At 41.4% G+C, this 17,870-nt stretch overlaps 1 protein-coding gene across 3 annotated transcripts in view; it reads right to left on the bottom strand.

Annotated features, from left to right (window-relative positions):
• The window catches only part of prdm16 (PR domain containing 16), a 755,270-nt gene that overhangs the window by 605,575 nt on the left and 131,825 nt on the right, over positions 1-17,870 (bottom strand). Inside the window, exon 1 of one of the 3 annotated variants that reach the window (XM_061975919.1) lies at positions 1,179-1,247. The exons of the other annotated variants lie outside the window; for them this stretch is intronic. The gene's annotated coding sequence lies outside the window, so the exon portion shown is untranslated. Of the gene's footprint in view, positions 1-1,178; positions 1,248-17,870 lie in introns of those variants that run through there. 3 annotated transcript variants of the gene reach the window in all.

Here is a 17,870-nt window from a genome sequence, read left to right on the forward strand (position 1 = left end):
TGAAGTCAGTGCCTCACCAGCCATCAACCTCACCGCACGTCACTGCGTTGTTTCTATAACTTACATCACTGTGAAAGAAACTGTGTTCATTACAAGAGTGACCTGATATTAGTTGGAGGTGTATATTGGTATTGGTTGTTATCAGTTTAGTGCATGAAGTTCTGGACAACATTAAAAATCAATACTGGGCAATTCCAATACTAAGGTAAGTGTGTATACATAACACATGAAGATGGGAGGAACTTTTGTGCAAAATGTCATAAATACATTAGTGGTTAGAGTGTAGGTTGTGAGTTCAAACCTCAGCCGAGTCATACCAAAGACTATAAAAAGGGGACCCATTACCTCCCTGCTTGACTCTCAACATCAAGGGTTGGAATTGGGGGTTAAACCACCAAAAAATTATTCCCGGGCGCGGCCACCGCTGCTGCTCACTGCTCCCCTCACCTCCCAGGGGGTGAACAAGGGGATGGGTCAAATGCAGAGGACAAATGTCACCACACCTAGTGTGTGTGCGACAATCATTGGTACTTTCACTTTAAAAGTCTTCAATTATGCAGATATGTGTTTTCAATGGAAGCTTGTTTTCGCCACTAAAAAAAATATATACCCCAATGGTAAGTCATAATTAGGACCTACAAGTCATAAATGTTACATAAAAAGTCAAACATAGTTAGATAAAAGTCTAAATTACGAGATACAATGTCAAAATGATGCGGTAAGTCAAAATGATGCGATCAAATGAGAAATGTGAGATAAAGTCAAAATTGTGGAATAAAAAGTCAAAATCATGAGATAAGAAGTTATGATTGTGAGATAAAAAGTAGAAATCATGTGGTGAGAAGTCATGATTATGAGATAAAGAGTCGAAATCATGTCATAAGAAGTCATGATTATGAGATAAAAAGTCGAAATCATGAGTGGAGAAAGTCCTAATTATCACATTGAAAGTCAAATTTATGAAATATAAAGTGGAAATTATGCGTTAAGAAAGTCAAAATTATGAGTGTACAGCCCTTACCTTTGGGCTGATACTGAGGTCGACTGTGTTGACCAGTTTGACACGTGCAAATGATAGAATGTCCAGTACTGTAGTTTTGTGTTTGGATATGACAATCCATTGATTTTATGCTATCCAAACTAAATCAAATGTAGGCTATATAACAAAGTATGCTGACCTGGAATGGCACATTGTCACAGCATTGTCACGGCAAGACACGACACGGTCGAAAACTGCTTGTCCTCCAATCGCCCTGCCCGTGCTCACACCTGAACCCAATTTAAGGAGGCTACCATGGTAACCGCACCATAGCAACACTTCCTGGTTCTTAACAGGAAGTGGGCGGAGCAATCTGCCGAAAAGGAAATTCAACATGAGCTGAGACCAGCAATCAAGTAGAGAAAATAAAATAAAAACAATATAAACAAATAAGGAAATTTGGTTCCAACAATGGGAATGAGATATAACGTTGACATGAGATACAAACTGTGCATGTGCTGCAGTGTTTTCAGGTTCTTCACTTCTCACTCTGCTGGCTAATTTGGGCTTTTTATCTCATTTTTATCTCACAATCATGACTTTCTTATCTAATATATATATATGACTTTTTATCTCAAAACTATGGTTTACCATGAGGGTAACAGGCTACCATAGTTTCCATGTGTAAGTCTGAAACAATAATGTGTTATTATATTAGATAGATCAGTGGTTCTCAACCTTTTTTCAGTGATGTACCCCCTGTGAACATTGTTTTAATTCAAGTACCCCCTAATCAGAGCAAAGCATTTTTGGTTGAAAAAAAGAGATAAAGAAGCACTATGTCATCAGTTTCTGATTTATTAAATTGTATAACAGTGCAAAATATTGCTCATTTGTAGTGGTCTTTTTTTAACTATTTGGAAAAAAAGATATAAAAATAACTAAAAACTTGTTGAAAAATAAACAAGTGATTCAATTATAAATAAAGATTTCTACACATAGAAGTAATCATCAACTTAAAGTGCCCTCTTTAGGGATTGTATTAGAGATCCATCTGGATTCATGAACTTAATTCTAAACATTTCTTCACAAAAAAAGGAAATCTTTAACATCAATATTTATGGAACATCCATCCATCCATCCATCTTCTTCCGCTTATTTGAGGTCGGGTCGTGGGGGCAGCAGCCTAAGCAGGGAAGCCCAGACTTCCCTCTCCCCAGCCACTTCGTCCAGCTCTTCCTGTGGGACCCCGAGGCGTTCCCAGGCCAGCCGGGAGACATAGTCTTCCCAACGTGTCCTGGGTCTTCCCCGCGGCCTCCTACCGGTCGGACGTGCCCTAAACACCTCCCTAGGGAGGCGTTCGGGTGGCATCCTGACCAGATGCCCGAACCACCTCATCTGGCTCCTCTCGATGTGGAGGAGCAGCGGCTTTACTTTGAGCTCCCCCCGGATGGCAGAGCTTCTCACCCTATCTCTAAGGGAGAGCCCCGCCACCCGGCGGAGGAAACTCATTTCGGCCGCTTGTACCCGTGATCTTCGGTCATAACCCAAAGCTCATGACCATAGGTGAGGATGGGAACGTAGATCGACCGGTAAATTGAGAGCTTTGCCTTCCGGCTCAGCTCCTTCTTCACCACAACAGATCGATACAGCGTCCGCATTACTGAAGACGCCGCACCGATCCGCCTGTCGATCTCACGATCCACTCTTCCCTCACTCGTGAACAAGACTCCGAGGTACTTGAACTCCTCCACTTGGGGCAAGATCTCCTACCCAACCCGGAGATGGCCCTCCACCCTTTTCCGGGCGAGAACCATGGACTCGGACTTGGAGGTGCTGATTCTCATCCCAGTCGCTTCACACTCAGCTACGAATCGATCCAGTGAAAGCTGAAGATCCTGGCCAGATGAAGCCATCAGGACCACATCATCTGCAAAAAGCAGAGACCTAATCCTGCAGCCACCAAACCAGATCCCCTCAACGCCTTGACTGCGCCTAGAAATTATGTCCATAAAAGTTATGAACAGAATCGGTGACAAAGGGCAGCCTTGGCGGAGTCCAACCCTCACTGGAAACGTGTCCGACTCACTACCGGCAATGCGGACCAAGCTCTGGCACTGATCATACAGGGAGCGGACTGCCACAATCAGACAGTCCGATACCCCATACTCTCTGAGCACCCCCCACAGGACTTCCCGAGGGACACGGTCGAATGCCTTCTCCAAGTCCACAAAACACATGTAGACTGGTTGGGCAAACTCCCATGCACCATCAAGGACCCTGCCGAGAGTATAGAGCTGGTCCACAGTTCCACGACCAGGACGAAAACCACACTGTTCCTCCTGAATCCGAGGTTCGACTATCCGGCGTAGCCTCATCTCCAGTACACCTGAATAGACCTTACCGGGAAGGCTGAGGAGTGTGATCCCACAATAGTTAGAACACACCCTCCGGTTCCCCTTCTTAAAGAGAGGAACCACCACCCCGGTCTGCCAATCCAGTGGTATTTATGGAACATGTTCACAAAAAATCTAGCTGTCAACACATTGTTGCATTTCTTTTCACAGTTCTTTTTGACAGACATTTTAGTGAGAAACCAGAGCTTGTGCTTCACTGAGTTTATGAACTTACATTCATATTTTGTTGAAGTATTATTCAATAAATATATTTATAAAGGATTTTTGTATTGTTGCTATTTTTAGAATATTTAAAAAAAATCTCACGTACCCCTTGGCATACCTTCAAGTACCCCCAGGGGTATGCGTACCCCCATTTGAGAACCACTGAGATAGATTGATGGCATGGCAAACGAAAAAAAAAGCAAGTCAGGAAAAAATACTGCATACATATGAAAGTGCTTCCTTAAATTGCAAAACTCAAGGTTATTTATTCGCAGCTAAAAACCCAGGAAGGCGCGACGAAGTGGAAAATCTATTTTTCATTGGGGTTTTTTATCTTGTAATAAAAAGGACAGGAGAGATGGGTGCGTCGGAAGCAGCAAAGGCCTTCAGCAGTGATAAATGTGTGTTTGCATGTATATATCTGGAGGGGGGAACGAGGGCCGAGTGCTGGGGGGGCTGATTTTATGCCGCTGGGTGAGCTTATCCAGAGGATCTGTTCTGCTTCAAGGGAATGAGGCAAAGAGGTCCGATATGAATAGTGTGCCACACACTTGCTCAACGATGCGCGCACACACACACACACACACACACACACACACACACACACACACACACACACACACACACACACACAAGCCAGGACTCTGTCAGCCTGACCTACCGCTGAGCGTACCAGCACCCCTCTCCAAAAATCTGAGCTCCAATAACAAACTCCACTGGCTCTTCTGATTGGTGGTGACAAATACTCTCTGCAAAGTGGCCACGGGTAATGTCGGCCAAAGAGGGTTTGACGGCCTGTCAACTCGACTCCATGTCACTGCGTTAGTGCATATGCATGTCCACGTGTCACAGTATGCACTGACATGTGGACATGCATTTGTATATGTATGTATGTGTTTGGAAATGGAAAATCACACGAGAGTATTCATATTCTGCATTCGGAAAAAAAAAAGGTGGAACACAATATTGATATCACAATGCATACTTTTTTTGCTTACGATTTGAATCCATTTGGGATGTACACTATATTGCCAAAAGTATTTGGCCACCTGCCTTGACTCACATATGAACTTGAGGTGCCATCCCATTCCAAACCCATAGGGTTCAATATGATGTCGGTCCACCTTTTGCAGCTATTACAGCTTCAGCTCTTCTGGGAAGGCTGTCCACAAGGTAGTGTGTTTATAGGAATTTTCCACCATTCTTCCAAAAACGCATTGGTGAGGTCACACACATTGGTCGAGAAGGCCTGGCTCTCGGTCTCCGTTCTAAATTCATCCCAAAGGGGTTCTATCACGTTCAAGTCAGGACTCTGTGCAGGCCAGTCAAGTTCATCCACACCATACTCCATACTTGCCAACCCTCCCGAATTTTCCGGGAGACTCCCGAAATTCAGCGCCTCTACCGAAAACCTCCCGGGACAAATATTCTCCCGAAAATCTCCCAATTTTCAGCCGGAGCTGGAGGCCACGCCCCCTCCAGCTCCATGCGGACCTGAGTGAGGACAGCCTTTTTTCACAACGGGAGGACAACAGGGTGACAAGAACTAAATCATCCAGACAAGAGATAAATTGTATTATTATGTTTATCTTACCTAAAAATAAATATATTTATTAATAAAAAATTAAAAAAACTAAATAAATTTTTACTCTATTTTGCTAAAAACATCAACATTTATTGTATTTTTATTTGTATTTTTTCTGACTCCTTATTACATCCAGGCATTAGAATTATACATTAAAATAGACATATTTGAAATAATTAATTTTAAATTATCATAATATTTCATTTAAAATGACCATATTTAATTATTAAAATAATTGCTTGTTTATCAACAACTTTAGCATTCTATTCATTACATTTTGAAGCTCTCAGAAGCCAAGTTACGTTATATTCCTTAAGATTTATGTATGCAAGTTTGAAGTATCAATTATCCAAACACAGTTTTGTCTGCATATTTCAGGATATATATATATATATATATATATATATATATATATATATATATATATATATATATATATATATATATATATGTATGAAATACTTGACTTGGTGAATTCTAGCTGTCAATATACTCCTCCCCTCTTAACCACGCCCCCAACCACGAACTGCCCCACCCCCGACAACGCCCCCACCACCCACCTCCCGAAATCGGAGGTCTCAAGGTTGGCAAGTATGCCATACTCTGTCATCCATGTCTTTATGGACATTGCTTTGTGCATTGGTGCATTGGGGTTCTGGGTATTTGTTCTGTTGTGTTTATGTTGTGTTACGGTGCGGATGTTCTCCCGAAATGTGTTTGTCATTCTTGTTTGGTGTGGGTTCACAGTGTGGCGCCTATTTGTAATAGTGTTAAAGTTGTTTATACGGCCACCCTCAGTGTGACCTGTATGGCTATTGATCAAGTATGTCTTGCATTCACTTATGTGTGTGTAAAAGCCGCATGTATTATGTGAATGGGCCGGCACGCTGTTTGTATGGAGGAAAAGCGGACGTGACTACAGGTTGTATAGGACGCTAAAGGCAGTGCCTTTAAGGCAGGCCTCCAATATTGATGTCCGGGTGGAAATCGGGAGAAATTCTGGAGAATTGTTGCCAAGGGAGATATTCGGGAGGAGCACTGAAATTCGGGAGTCTCCCGGGAAAACCGGGAGGGTTGGCAATTATGCTGCTCGGCCATGGAAATCCGTTCCATGAAGCTCTCTGCGTATTGTACGTGGGCTAATTGGAAGGTCACATGTCGTTTGCAGCTCTGTAGCAACCGACTGTGCAGAAAGTCGGTGACCTCTTTGCACTATGCGCTTCAGTATCCGCTGACCCCTTTCTGTCAGTTTACGTGGCCTAACACTTCGTGGCTGAGTTGCTGTTGTTCCCAAACTCTTCCATTTTCATATAATAAAGCCGACAGTTGAATGGATGGGTGGCCAAATACTTTGGGCAATATAGTGTAACATTATGAAAATTTAATAGCAGGATTGTTGTGACTAAAATGAACAGGCTTATCATAGTTATCACAGCTTTGATAAATGTGCTCAAGAAGTACTTCTACACACACTGAAATATTTTAACCAAGAACAAATAAATACAATATACTTTCTTTGCAAAAGAAACATTCAACATTGTTTTGGCTATTTGACTGTGTTGGCTGCAACAATTTGCCAATTATATTGATTGATTTGATTAGGGTGAAAAAAGAAAACTTTAAATTATATTCTGTTGCTTGATTAATCGTTTAATAAGTGTAACTGAGTAAAATTGTTCAAATCTGGACCACATTTCCGCAGGGCTGCTGCGATAGAGCATACATGAGAGCGGTGGCGTGTTGGTGTCGTGATCTGTGTGGCGGCGAACAGCAAACAGTTTTTTTAATTTGAATTAAAGCACAAAGTTTAAAAGTGCACTTACAATGTTGATGATATACATTTATTATAAATAAAGAACACATTTTATGGCAAGCAAAAACATTTTTAGTGTATTTAGAATATTTTCCCTAAAATACGCATTGAGGTTATGAAGTGTGTTTTTTCCATTTACTCGATTAATCGAACAAACTAATTCATAGATGACTCGATTACTAAATTAATTAATGGCTACAGTCCTATTTGAGTGTTTAAATATCCTGATCCGCTTTAATTTGTAAAGGTTTTAGAGTGTTTTTTTTTCTTTTAATAGTAAAGGCAAAAAGGGTAGTGCGCTTTCGGTTTATGTGACGTCAAGAAAGTTCACTTCCTATAGATGGATCACTCTGCTAAAAGTGCACAACATGTAGGTTTAATGTGAAAAATTTAATATTTTAGTTGCTCAAGCAGCAATATGTTTGTACAAGTTTAGATTGGGTTTCATTGTTTCTTAGTGAGGAAAGTCGATAATGTCTCTTGTATTCATGTTAGCATTTAAGAAAGCATGTCCATAGGTTTATTAATGTGTGGTGTTTTTAGATTACTTTAATTAAAAATGGTAATATTGACGTCATTTCTTAACTATAAGTCCCTACATTTTAAACCCTGCACTTTATACAATGCTGCGGCTAATTTATGAATGTTTCCGGGTTAACAAGCTTCAAATGTCACCAATAAATTCAGCTTCATCTTATCAGATAAGTGAAACTGCCAAACAGGTCACCAGTTAAATTGTTCACATTAAAACAAACATACTTACACAATCATTCAGTCAGCCATTCAGCGTGTAATGGACTCACCATCGTCATGGAAAAAAACAAAAAAAAATGAACACAACGCAGCCCAAAAGATGAAGAAGATTAGACCAGAGATCCCCAAACGTTTTGACTCGGGGCTGCATTGGGTTAAAAAAAATTGTCCGGGGGCCGGGCTGTACAGTATATATATATATATATATATATATATATATATATATATATATATATATATATATATATATATATATATGTATATTGCGAGTGCGATGATGTCACGTTATCGATGGGAAAACGCATTTTTAGACAATATGATTTGCCTGAGCGGCTTGGAGACACCAAGAGTAACAAGCGGTAGAAAATGGATTAGAAGGAACAGATTTTAGAAAATAATAATAATTAAAAAAAAAAAGTTATTTATATATATATATATATATATATATATATATATATATATATATATATATGTTTTTTATTTGTTATGTTTTTTTTTAATTTGGGACTTACGGCGGGCCGGAATTTGGACGCTGGCGGGCCGGAATTTGGGGACCCCTGGATTGGACCATTGATTAAGTAAACGGCCGCATCCCGGAGTGGAAATCAACTACTACAAACGGACCCTGACAGACCGAAGAAAAAGCCCCAAAACCATAGGCGACCCGCCTCGAGACGCAAGTGGAAGCAAAAACGAGGCAGAAAAAACACTAGACGAAGCAACCGAGTCATTTCAACTCAGACACCAAAGAAGACGACCCCATTGAATTTTGAGGACCAGTCATAGACAATTTAGAGTGAAAACCACATTTTATTTTCACTCGCATACAAAACATTCTAACTTGGATTGTTTCCCTGGCTTCGAGACTCTCCCGAAGGACATTGCGGCGAAGACACAACCGACTCCCTTCTTGTCTCTCATGGAGACACACCTGTTGTTGTTGACTTTGGACTAGCGACTTCACGACATCAAGGCCGTGGAACAAAGATAAGCGGCAGGCTTACACACACACACATGCATCCACAAAAAATATACACCACACATAGACCCCCCACCTCCCATCTAACGCCCTTGACGCAAATCCCTTAGGGGTGATGGACGGATGGGCAGCGCCTGAAGAGATGCAGCCGTTCCACCGTGGCACCCACTCCCTCCCCTCTGTTGCTAGTCTCGAGATGTACGTTGTAATATGTATATGTGCTTTACTATGAAGGTTTTTTTTACCCACTCCAGACTGGGCCTCCTTAGGAGCCCAGTCTAGATTGTATTTCTTTACTCATCCTTCCTTAGCGTTTACCTTTTTCCAATTTTTTACAGGGGGGCCTATTGGCGACCCATCAGCGTTCCTGTTCTGTAACCCTGTACACTGTTTGTTTGTCTAATCTTGAACGGGTTTGTGCTGAAAACAAAGTTTTGTTGTACTTGTGCAATGACAATACCATACCATACCATACCAACTTTATTATATATAGCAGCCCTTTGAGACACTTGTGATTTAGGGCTATATAAATAAATATTGATTGATTGATTGATTATTTATAAAGCCCTTTAAAAACAAGCACAGTTGAAAAACAAAGGGCTGTACACCACAAAGAAATAGAGGCAAAGGACAGACTAAAATAAATTATATAAAGACCTACCTATTGTACAGAAGGGGAGAGAAGATGTGGCTCTCCAGTAGGCTAGTGTAGGTCGTGTTGAAGGCACTGTCTTTTTGTAAAATTGTGAATATACACTGTGTACATATTTCATGTTTCAATGTGTACAATTGCGGCTAATAGACGTGGTGCAGCCAACATATGTGCAAAATAAAATGTGTCCCAAAATGTGCGGCTTAAATCTAGGTACGCTCCACAGTCCGTAAATTACCGTAACCATCCAAAGTTTTACAGCAAGTTTATCATTAGTCCATCCATCCATCCATCCATCTTCTTCCGCTTATCCGAGGTCGGGTCGCGGGGGCAGCAGCCTAAGCAGGGAAGCCCAGACCTCCCTCTCCCCAGCCACTTCGTCCAGCTCCTCCCGGGGGATCCCAGGCGTTCCCAGGCCAGCCGGGAGACATAGTCTTCCCAACGTGTCCTGGGTCTTCCCCGTGGCCTCTTACCGGTCGGACGTGCCCTAAACACCTCCCGAGGGAGGCAATCGGGTGGCATCCTGACCAGATGCCCGAACCACCTCATCTGGCTCCTCTCGATGTGGAGGAGCAGCGGCTTTACTTTGAGCTCCCCGCGGATGACAGAGCTTCTCACCCTATCTCTAAGGGAGAGCCCTGCCACCCGGCGGAGGAAACTCATTTCGGCCGCTTGTACACGTGATCTTGTCCTTTCGGTCATAACCCAAAGCTCATGACCATAGGTGAGGATGGGAACGTAGATCGACCGGTAAATTGAGAGCTTTGCCTTCCGGCTCAGCTCCTTCTTCACCACAACGGATCGATACAGCGTCCGCATTACTGAAGATGCCGCACCGATCCGCCTGTCGATCTCACGATCCACTCTTCCCTCACTCGTGAACAAGACTCCGAGGTACTTGAACTCCTCCACTTGGGGCAGGGTCTCCTCCCCAACCCGGAGATGGCACTCCACCCTTTTCCGGGCGAGAACCATGGACTCGGACTTGGAGGTGCTGATTCTCATCCCAGTCGCTTCACACTCGGCTGCGAACCGATCCAGCGAGAGCTGAAGATCCTGGCCAGATGAAGCCATCAGGACCACATCATCTGCAAAAAGCAGAGACCTAATCCTGCAGCCACCAAACCGGATCCCCTCAACGCCTTGACTGCGCCTAGAAATTCTGTCCATAAAAGTTATGAACAGAATGGGTGACAAAGGGCAGCCTTGGCGGAGTCCAACCCTCACTGGAAACGTGTCCGACTTACTGCCGGCAATGCGGACCAAGCTCTGACACTGATCATAGAGGGAGCGGACCGCCAAAATCAGACAGTCCGATACCCCATACTCTCTGAGCACTCCCCGTCTACATGTGCTTTGTGGACTTGGAGAAGGCATTCGAACGTGTCCCTCGGGAAGTCCTGTGGGGATCATTATTATCTGGACAATACAGTAGCATCACATATTGCGCATATTCCGCATAAATCAATAGTAAACTTTTACAACTGTACCATCAGCAGTGTCCTCACTTACGGATTTTTAGTGTGGTTTTCTAGCTGCACTAAAGCGAACCAACAGGCCCTCCAGCGAGTGGTTAAAGCGGCGGGGAAAATGACAAGGACAATACTCCCAGAGATGAGTGCCATGTAAACAACTCGCTGCCTAAAGCGAGTACACAACATCCTGAAGGACAGATACCACCCAGCACATGGCCTCTTCAACCTGCTACCCTCTGGAAGGAGGTATAGATCGATTCGTGCCAGGACCACCAGAATGTCTCACAGTCTGTATCCCCTTTGCCTGCCCCTTTGCTGCCCCGGACCATCTTATTACCTCACTCTTCACCACCTCAATAATTGTGCTCAGGACATTGCATTGCTGCAACATCAACCCCCACGTCCCTCTATTCGCCATCTTCCTAACAATGCTAAACTGTAAACTATGGTCAACCTGCACTTCAATGCAGTTTCTATGCCGCTGGACAAAGCTCAAACAAAATCTCGTTGACATGTATGACTTAAGTGTTATTATGACAATGACAATAAAGGAATTGATTGATTGATATTGATAAACTATGTCATTCTCCTATGAGATGTCAACATTGCATATCAAAATGACCAATGTAAACATGTTTTATTACATTACTGTCCAACACCTTTGTCTTTAGGAAAATCAATAGTTGAAAACACTACAGGAGTAATAAACGCAGCAATTCAAGAATTTAATGGTTGGTTAACCTGCTGACGACTTTGATGGCAAAAACCCGAGACAACAACTTGAACTGGCTTCAAATCAGCCAAAAACAAATATGACTTCTATGTGAAATGCACCTCATTTGCAATCCTAAAGACATGACAGCTTTATGTTTGGACCACACAGAGGACGGCATGCACTGGGAGAAGGCAAGAGAGGATTTGTGCAGTGGAGCTTGGAGGCGCTCGGGCATCTGGCGGTGGCCCTTAATGTTGGTGACAGCAGTGGAAAAGGGAGGAACCACATGCCTCCTCGCTTCACTGAAGCAAAGAGGGATTTACAGTACACAACCTAACTTCACATTCAAAGACTTCTCAGTATTATTTAATCATAACTCCATGTCATGAATTGCCAAATTCACAGCTTGGTCAAAAAACAAAAAAAAAGTCACCATCTGGATTTAGCCGAGCAAATATGTCAGCATGTGATAATTACTGATGCAAATAGCATCATCAAGTGGCGTATCAGTTTCTAAACATGGTAGAAGATATACACTTAGGCAATGGAAAATGTGTTATTTGCTTTTACAAGGGAACCTTAATAGCTCACAAGCCAAGTAAAAGAAAAAACATCCAAATAGGTTACTAAAACTAGTAAAACTGGGTTAACTACTTAACATTAGAAAAACCTAGATGGATAGCGGCTTGAGTCATCATGACAAGGGATTACTTTAAACGTCTGGTGAAACCAAATAGGAAAACATCAACAGCTTTGTTTGATAAAAAAAAGCTAGAACATTTCCACACACGTATTGTAAAATAATTGGACAGCTGTGTGGCTTAAAATAAACTTTTCCATTCGTTTCGACGAGGCTTGTGAGCAAAAGGCTTTAGTTATGGTATTAATTTATTTTTCGAACATGCATATAGTAACCAGTGTTGGGTTAGTTACTGAAAACCAGTAACTAGTTACTTTATTTCAAAAGTAACTCCATTACTAACTAAGTTACTTACACCAAAAAGTAATGCGTTATTGTGAAAAGTAACTATTTAGTTACTTTTTTTTTTTTTTTTAAAGCTCCCATTAATGCCCTTTTAGCCTTCATTTCAGTACTGTTATTGCACTGGAGAATAATACAACATGTTGATCAACTTGACATGCATTTGCATCACTGAACTCTGCTCAGCAATGTGGTCTACATACAACACACAAAGACAAATATATGTTTCAAAGGGCCAATTTATTTCAGGCCACAACAAATTGACAAAACTATTTTAAATAGCTGCAACATACCGTACATAAGTAACAAACAGCATAATAACAACATAGCTGTAAACCTGGCTTCACCTAAGGCAGGGGTCGGCAACCCGCGGCTCCGGAGCCGCATTCGGCTCTTTGATCACTCTGATGCGGCTCAGCAGCTTACTTGCTGAACCCCCCAATTTTCCCGTGAGACTTCCGGATTTCAGTGCCTCTCGCAGAAAACTCCCGGGATTAATATTCACCGATTTTCATCCTTATGGCTATAATAAGGGCGTGCCATGATGGTACAACATTTGGCGCCCTCTACAATCTGTATTAACAACGTGCCAACCCAACACTTGTTATACAATATTCATCTTCTGCTTGCACACGTACGTGACAGCAAGGCATACTTGGTCAACAGCCACACAGGTTACACTGACGGTGGTCATATAAAACAACTTTAACACTCTTACTAATAATGCGCCACACTTTGAACCAAAACCAAACAAGAATGACAAACACATTTCGAGAGAACATCTGCACCTTAACACAACATAAACACAACAGAACAAATACCCAGAATCCCATGCAGCCCTGACTCTTCCGGGCTACATTATACACCCCTGCTACCACCAAACCCCGCCCCCACCCCAACCCTGCTCCCTTACACATCACCCCCCCTCTCTCTGTGCGTCGGTTGAGGTGGGCGGGGTTTGGTGGGGGGGGTGTATAATGTATCCCGGAAGAGTTAGGGCTGCATGGGATTCTGGGTATTTGTCCTGTTGTGTTTATGTTGTGTTACGGTGCAGATGTTCTCCCGAAATTTGTTTGTCATTCTTGTTTGGTGTGGGTTCACAGTGTGGCGCATTATTAGTAAGAGTGTTAAAGTTTTTTTTTATACCGCCACCGTCAGTGTGACCTGTGTGGTTGTTGACCAAGTATGCGTTGCTGTCACCTACGTGAGCAAGCGGAAGCCCCATACAACGTGTGGCTGATCAGGCACGCCGGCTGTAGTGGGTGTTATATGCTGTACCATCACGGCACGCATGACACTGACAAGCGCCATTCATTTAAAACCCGCGTGCCGCACCAGCTTTCAAATTCCACATAAAAGTGTGGGCAGCGTGTCTGAGACCCCTGGTTTATACATAGCACAAAGCAACAAAAAAAAAATTGTATGCAGTGTTAATTCATTTCAAATTTAAAAAAAATTTTGCGGCTCCCATTGTTTTCTATAATTTGTGAAACTGGTCAAAATGGCTCTTTGACTGGTAAAGGTTGCCGACCCCTGACCTAAGGAAAGCACACGTGACATAAACAAAGCCCAAGCAGGCAAATTTGAATTGTTGTTTTGGTGTGGTTCGACAGCATTTCTGCACACACAAGTCCCGACCTCAACCCAAATATGAATGGTCAGGATGGCTTTTTAAAGATTTGCAATAATTAATCCATCGGTTAATCCGATTAGAAAAAAGGTTAGATTCATATTATTCTGCTGTGATTAATAGTTTCAGTTTAACTAAGAAAAAGGAATGAAATGCGGACCACACGGAGTGCCCAGATCTTAGCCATAGTTTTTTGTTGTTGTTGTTTTTGTTTTTTAACCAACATGTTAAAAATGCAATTTCAATATTGTTGATGTGCATTTATTTAAAAAAAGAAAAAAAAAGAATGAAGGTTATGGCAAGTAATACCGCATTTCAAGTATTTTCCCTAGAATACGCATTTAGGCTACCGTATTTTCCGGACTATAGGGCGCACCAGATTATAAGGCGCACTCCCGATGTATGGTCTATTTTTATATAGTCGATACTACCATGATTACGTCAATATTTTTTGGCATCACAACATCTTTTGTTTTTTAAAAATGTATATTATGTTTATAAACTCAGGAAATATGTTCCTAGACACATGAGGAGTTTGAATATGATCAATGAATGATCCTGTAACTACTTGGTATCTGATTGATACCCAAATTTGTGGTATCATCCACAACTAATGTAAAGCATCAAATAACAGAAGAATAAGTGATTATTACATTTGAACAGAAGGGTAGACAGAACATGTTAAAAGAGAAAGTAAGCAGATATTAACAGTAAATGAACAAGTAGATTAATCGTTGATTTTCTACCACTTGTCCTTGATAATGTTGACATACTAATAGAATAAGAAATGACACAATATGTTACTGCGTACGTCAGCGGACTAATTAGGAGCCTTTGTTTGCTTACTTACTAATAAAACACAAGTTGTCTTGTATGTTCACTATTTTATTTAAGGACTTAACTGCAATAAGAAACATATGTTTAATGTACCCTAAGATTTTTTTTTTTTAAATAAAGCCAATAATGCAATTTATTTGTGGTTCCCTTTATTTAGAAAAGTACCGAACATTATCAAAATAATTTTAGTTCCGGTACCAAAATATTGGTATCGTTTCGACTAGAGATGTCGTCAGGCCGATATTATCGGCCGATAAATGCTTTAAAATGTAATATCGGAAATTATCGGTATCAGATTTTTTATTATCGGGTTTTTTTTTGTTTGTTTTTTTATTAAATCAACATACAAAACACAAGATACACTTACAATTAGTGCACCAACCCAAAAAACCTCCCTCCCCCATTTACACTCATTCACACAAAAGGGTTATTTCTTTCTGTTATTAATATTCTGGTTCCTACATTATATATTAATATATATCAATACAGTCTGCAAGGGATACAGTCCGTAAGCACTCATGATTGTGCATGATGCTGGTCCACTAATAGTACTAACCTTTAACAGTTAATTTTACTAATTTTCATTAATTACAAGTTTCTATGTCCCGTATTTTTCGGAGTATAAGTCGCACCTGCCGAAAATGCATAATAGAAAAGTAAAAAAACATAAATAAGTTGCACTGGAGCCCGGCCAAACTATGAAAAAAACTGCGACTTCTAGTCCAAAAAATACGGTAACTGTTTTTATATTGTTTTACTTTCTTTTTATTTATTCAAGAAAATGTTTTTAATTTATTTATCTTATTTTTTTTATTTTTTTTTAAAGAACCTTATCTTCACCATACCTGGTTGTCCAAATCAGGCATAATAATGTGTTAATTCCACGACTGTATATATCGGTATCGGTTGATATCAGTATCGGTAATTAAAGAGTTGGACAATATCGGAATATCGGCAAAAAGCCATTATCGGACATCCCTAGTTTCAGCACTAGTATAAATTGACCCCTGATGTACTCCACCATCACTCCAGTCCACCCCACTGCACCTCGCCGTGGCCCGTGTGCCGTGATGCGCTGCGGTAGGTCAGGTGGGGAGCAAACAAGAGAGAAAGGGAGTCGCATACAGAGGTGAAAGGGGAGACTTTTATTATCACCATTGTTTCACGCTCGCTGCCTCCGCATCGCCCACTGCTCGAATGTCCACTCTTTTCAACACACCTGACCTCTCTCCCCCTCCCCTTATTCACTTATCCCTCAAATCTCATTTTTTTGCAAACCCACCTTTTTTTTTTAACTCCTCGCATTTGCTCCCCCACCCCCACCCACCTAACTCTAAATGGGCCCACACTGTGTTCCGGGACGGCCGGGGAGGGAAGAGAGGGTGAGAAAGGCGGGCGAGGGGAGGGAGCGGGGATCAGCTCGGCTGTAAGGGAGAGTGCACCTGGATGGGCAGGCTTCCTGGACACGCTGTGAGGGGCTATTGTCCTGCATGTCAGCAGCCCCTCTCTTTTAATGGGGCCCGTATATCATCGTTGTGATTATAGCAGATGACTGGGGACCTGTGGGGATGGAGGGGGTGGAGATGGGAGATGTGGAAGATGTGTGTTTATGTGTACGTGTGACTGAGTGACAGAAATGGAGGGTAGTGACGTTCGGTTTTGGGGACAAATGCCCCAAAAAAAACACAGGGACGTCAAATCCCCTAAAGAGTGAAATCCTAGCACTTAACCCCAGCTATAGTATTGTGTGCGGCCCTTGGGATTTGGTCCTCTCTTTTTTGTGGTCCTCATTCTTTTTAATGGCGTATTTCACTCTCTCTGCATTCACCCACTGGATTCTTGTCGTTGACAGGATTTTTTTTTTCCAGGTTTATGATTTAAGGAGGGAGAGTTAAAGACTGATCACCTGAGCACTCGCTCAAACCAACAGACTGTCAATGCAGTTCTCAAAGTCATGAACCATGGCGACCATGGCAACGAACCATCATTCTCAACATGACTGATGCAGCAAAGTATATTTTAGGCCATGTCCACAAATACTTAATAAATGCATAGTTATCTCTGCGTTTAGGCCTCTTGTCCACACGCAAAAGCATTTTATTTTATTTTTTTAAATCAATCCAACAAAATTATACACAATAATACCAATTTCAATTCCTTTTTTTTTTCTTTTCAAAAAAAAAAAAAAAAAAAAAAATATATATATATTTATTTTTTTTCATATATATTAGGACTGTGAATCTTTGGGTGTCCCACGATTCGATTCAATATTGATTCTTGGGGTCACGATTTGATTCAAAATCGATTTTTTTTTTTTTTCAATTCAACACGATTCTCGATTCAAAAACGATATTTTCCCGATTCAAAAGGATTCTCTATTCATTCAATACATAGGATTTCAGCAGGATCTACCCCAGTCTGCTGACATACAAGCAGAGTAGTAGATTTGTGTATAAAGGACAATGTTTTATCAACTCATTGCAATAATGTAAATTTGTTTTAAAGGGGAACATTATCACAATTTCAGAAGGGTTAAAACCATTAAAAATCAGTTCCCAGTGGCTTATTATATTTTTCAAAGTTTTTTTCAAAATTTTACCCATCACGCAATATCCCTAAAAAAAGCTTCAAAGTGCCTGATTTTAACCATCGTTATATACACCCGTCCATTTTCCTGTGACGTCACACAGTGATGCCAATACAAACAAACATGGCGGATAGAACAGCAAGATATAGCGACATTAGCTCGGATTCAAACTCGGATTTCTGCGGCTTAAGCGATTCAACAGATTACGCATGTATTGAAACGGATGGTTGTAGTGTGGAGGCAGGTAGCGAAAACCAAATTG

This window comes from Nerophis lumbriciformis, linkage group LG01 (genome assembly GCF_033978685.3).
Source record: "Nerophis lumbriciformis linkage group LG01, RoL_Nlum_v2.1, whole genome shotgun sequence".
Lineage (NCBI taxonomy): Eukaryota > Metazoa > Chordata > Actinopteri > Syngnathiformes > Syngnathidae > Nerophis > Nerophis lumbriciformis.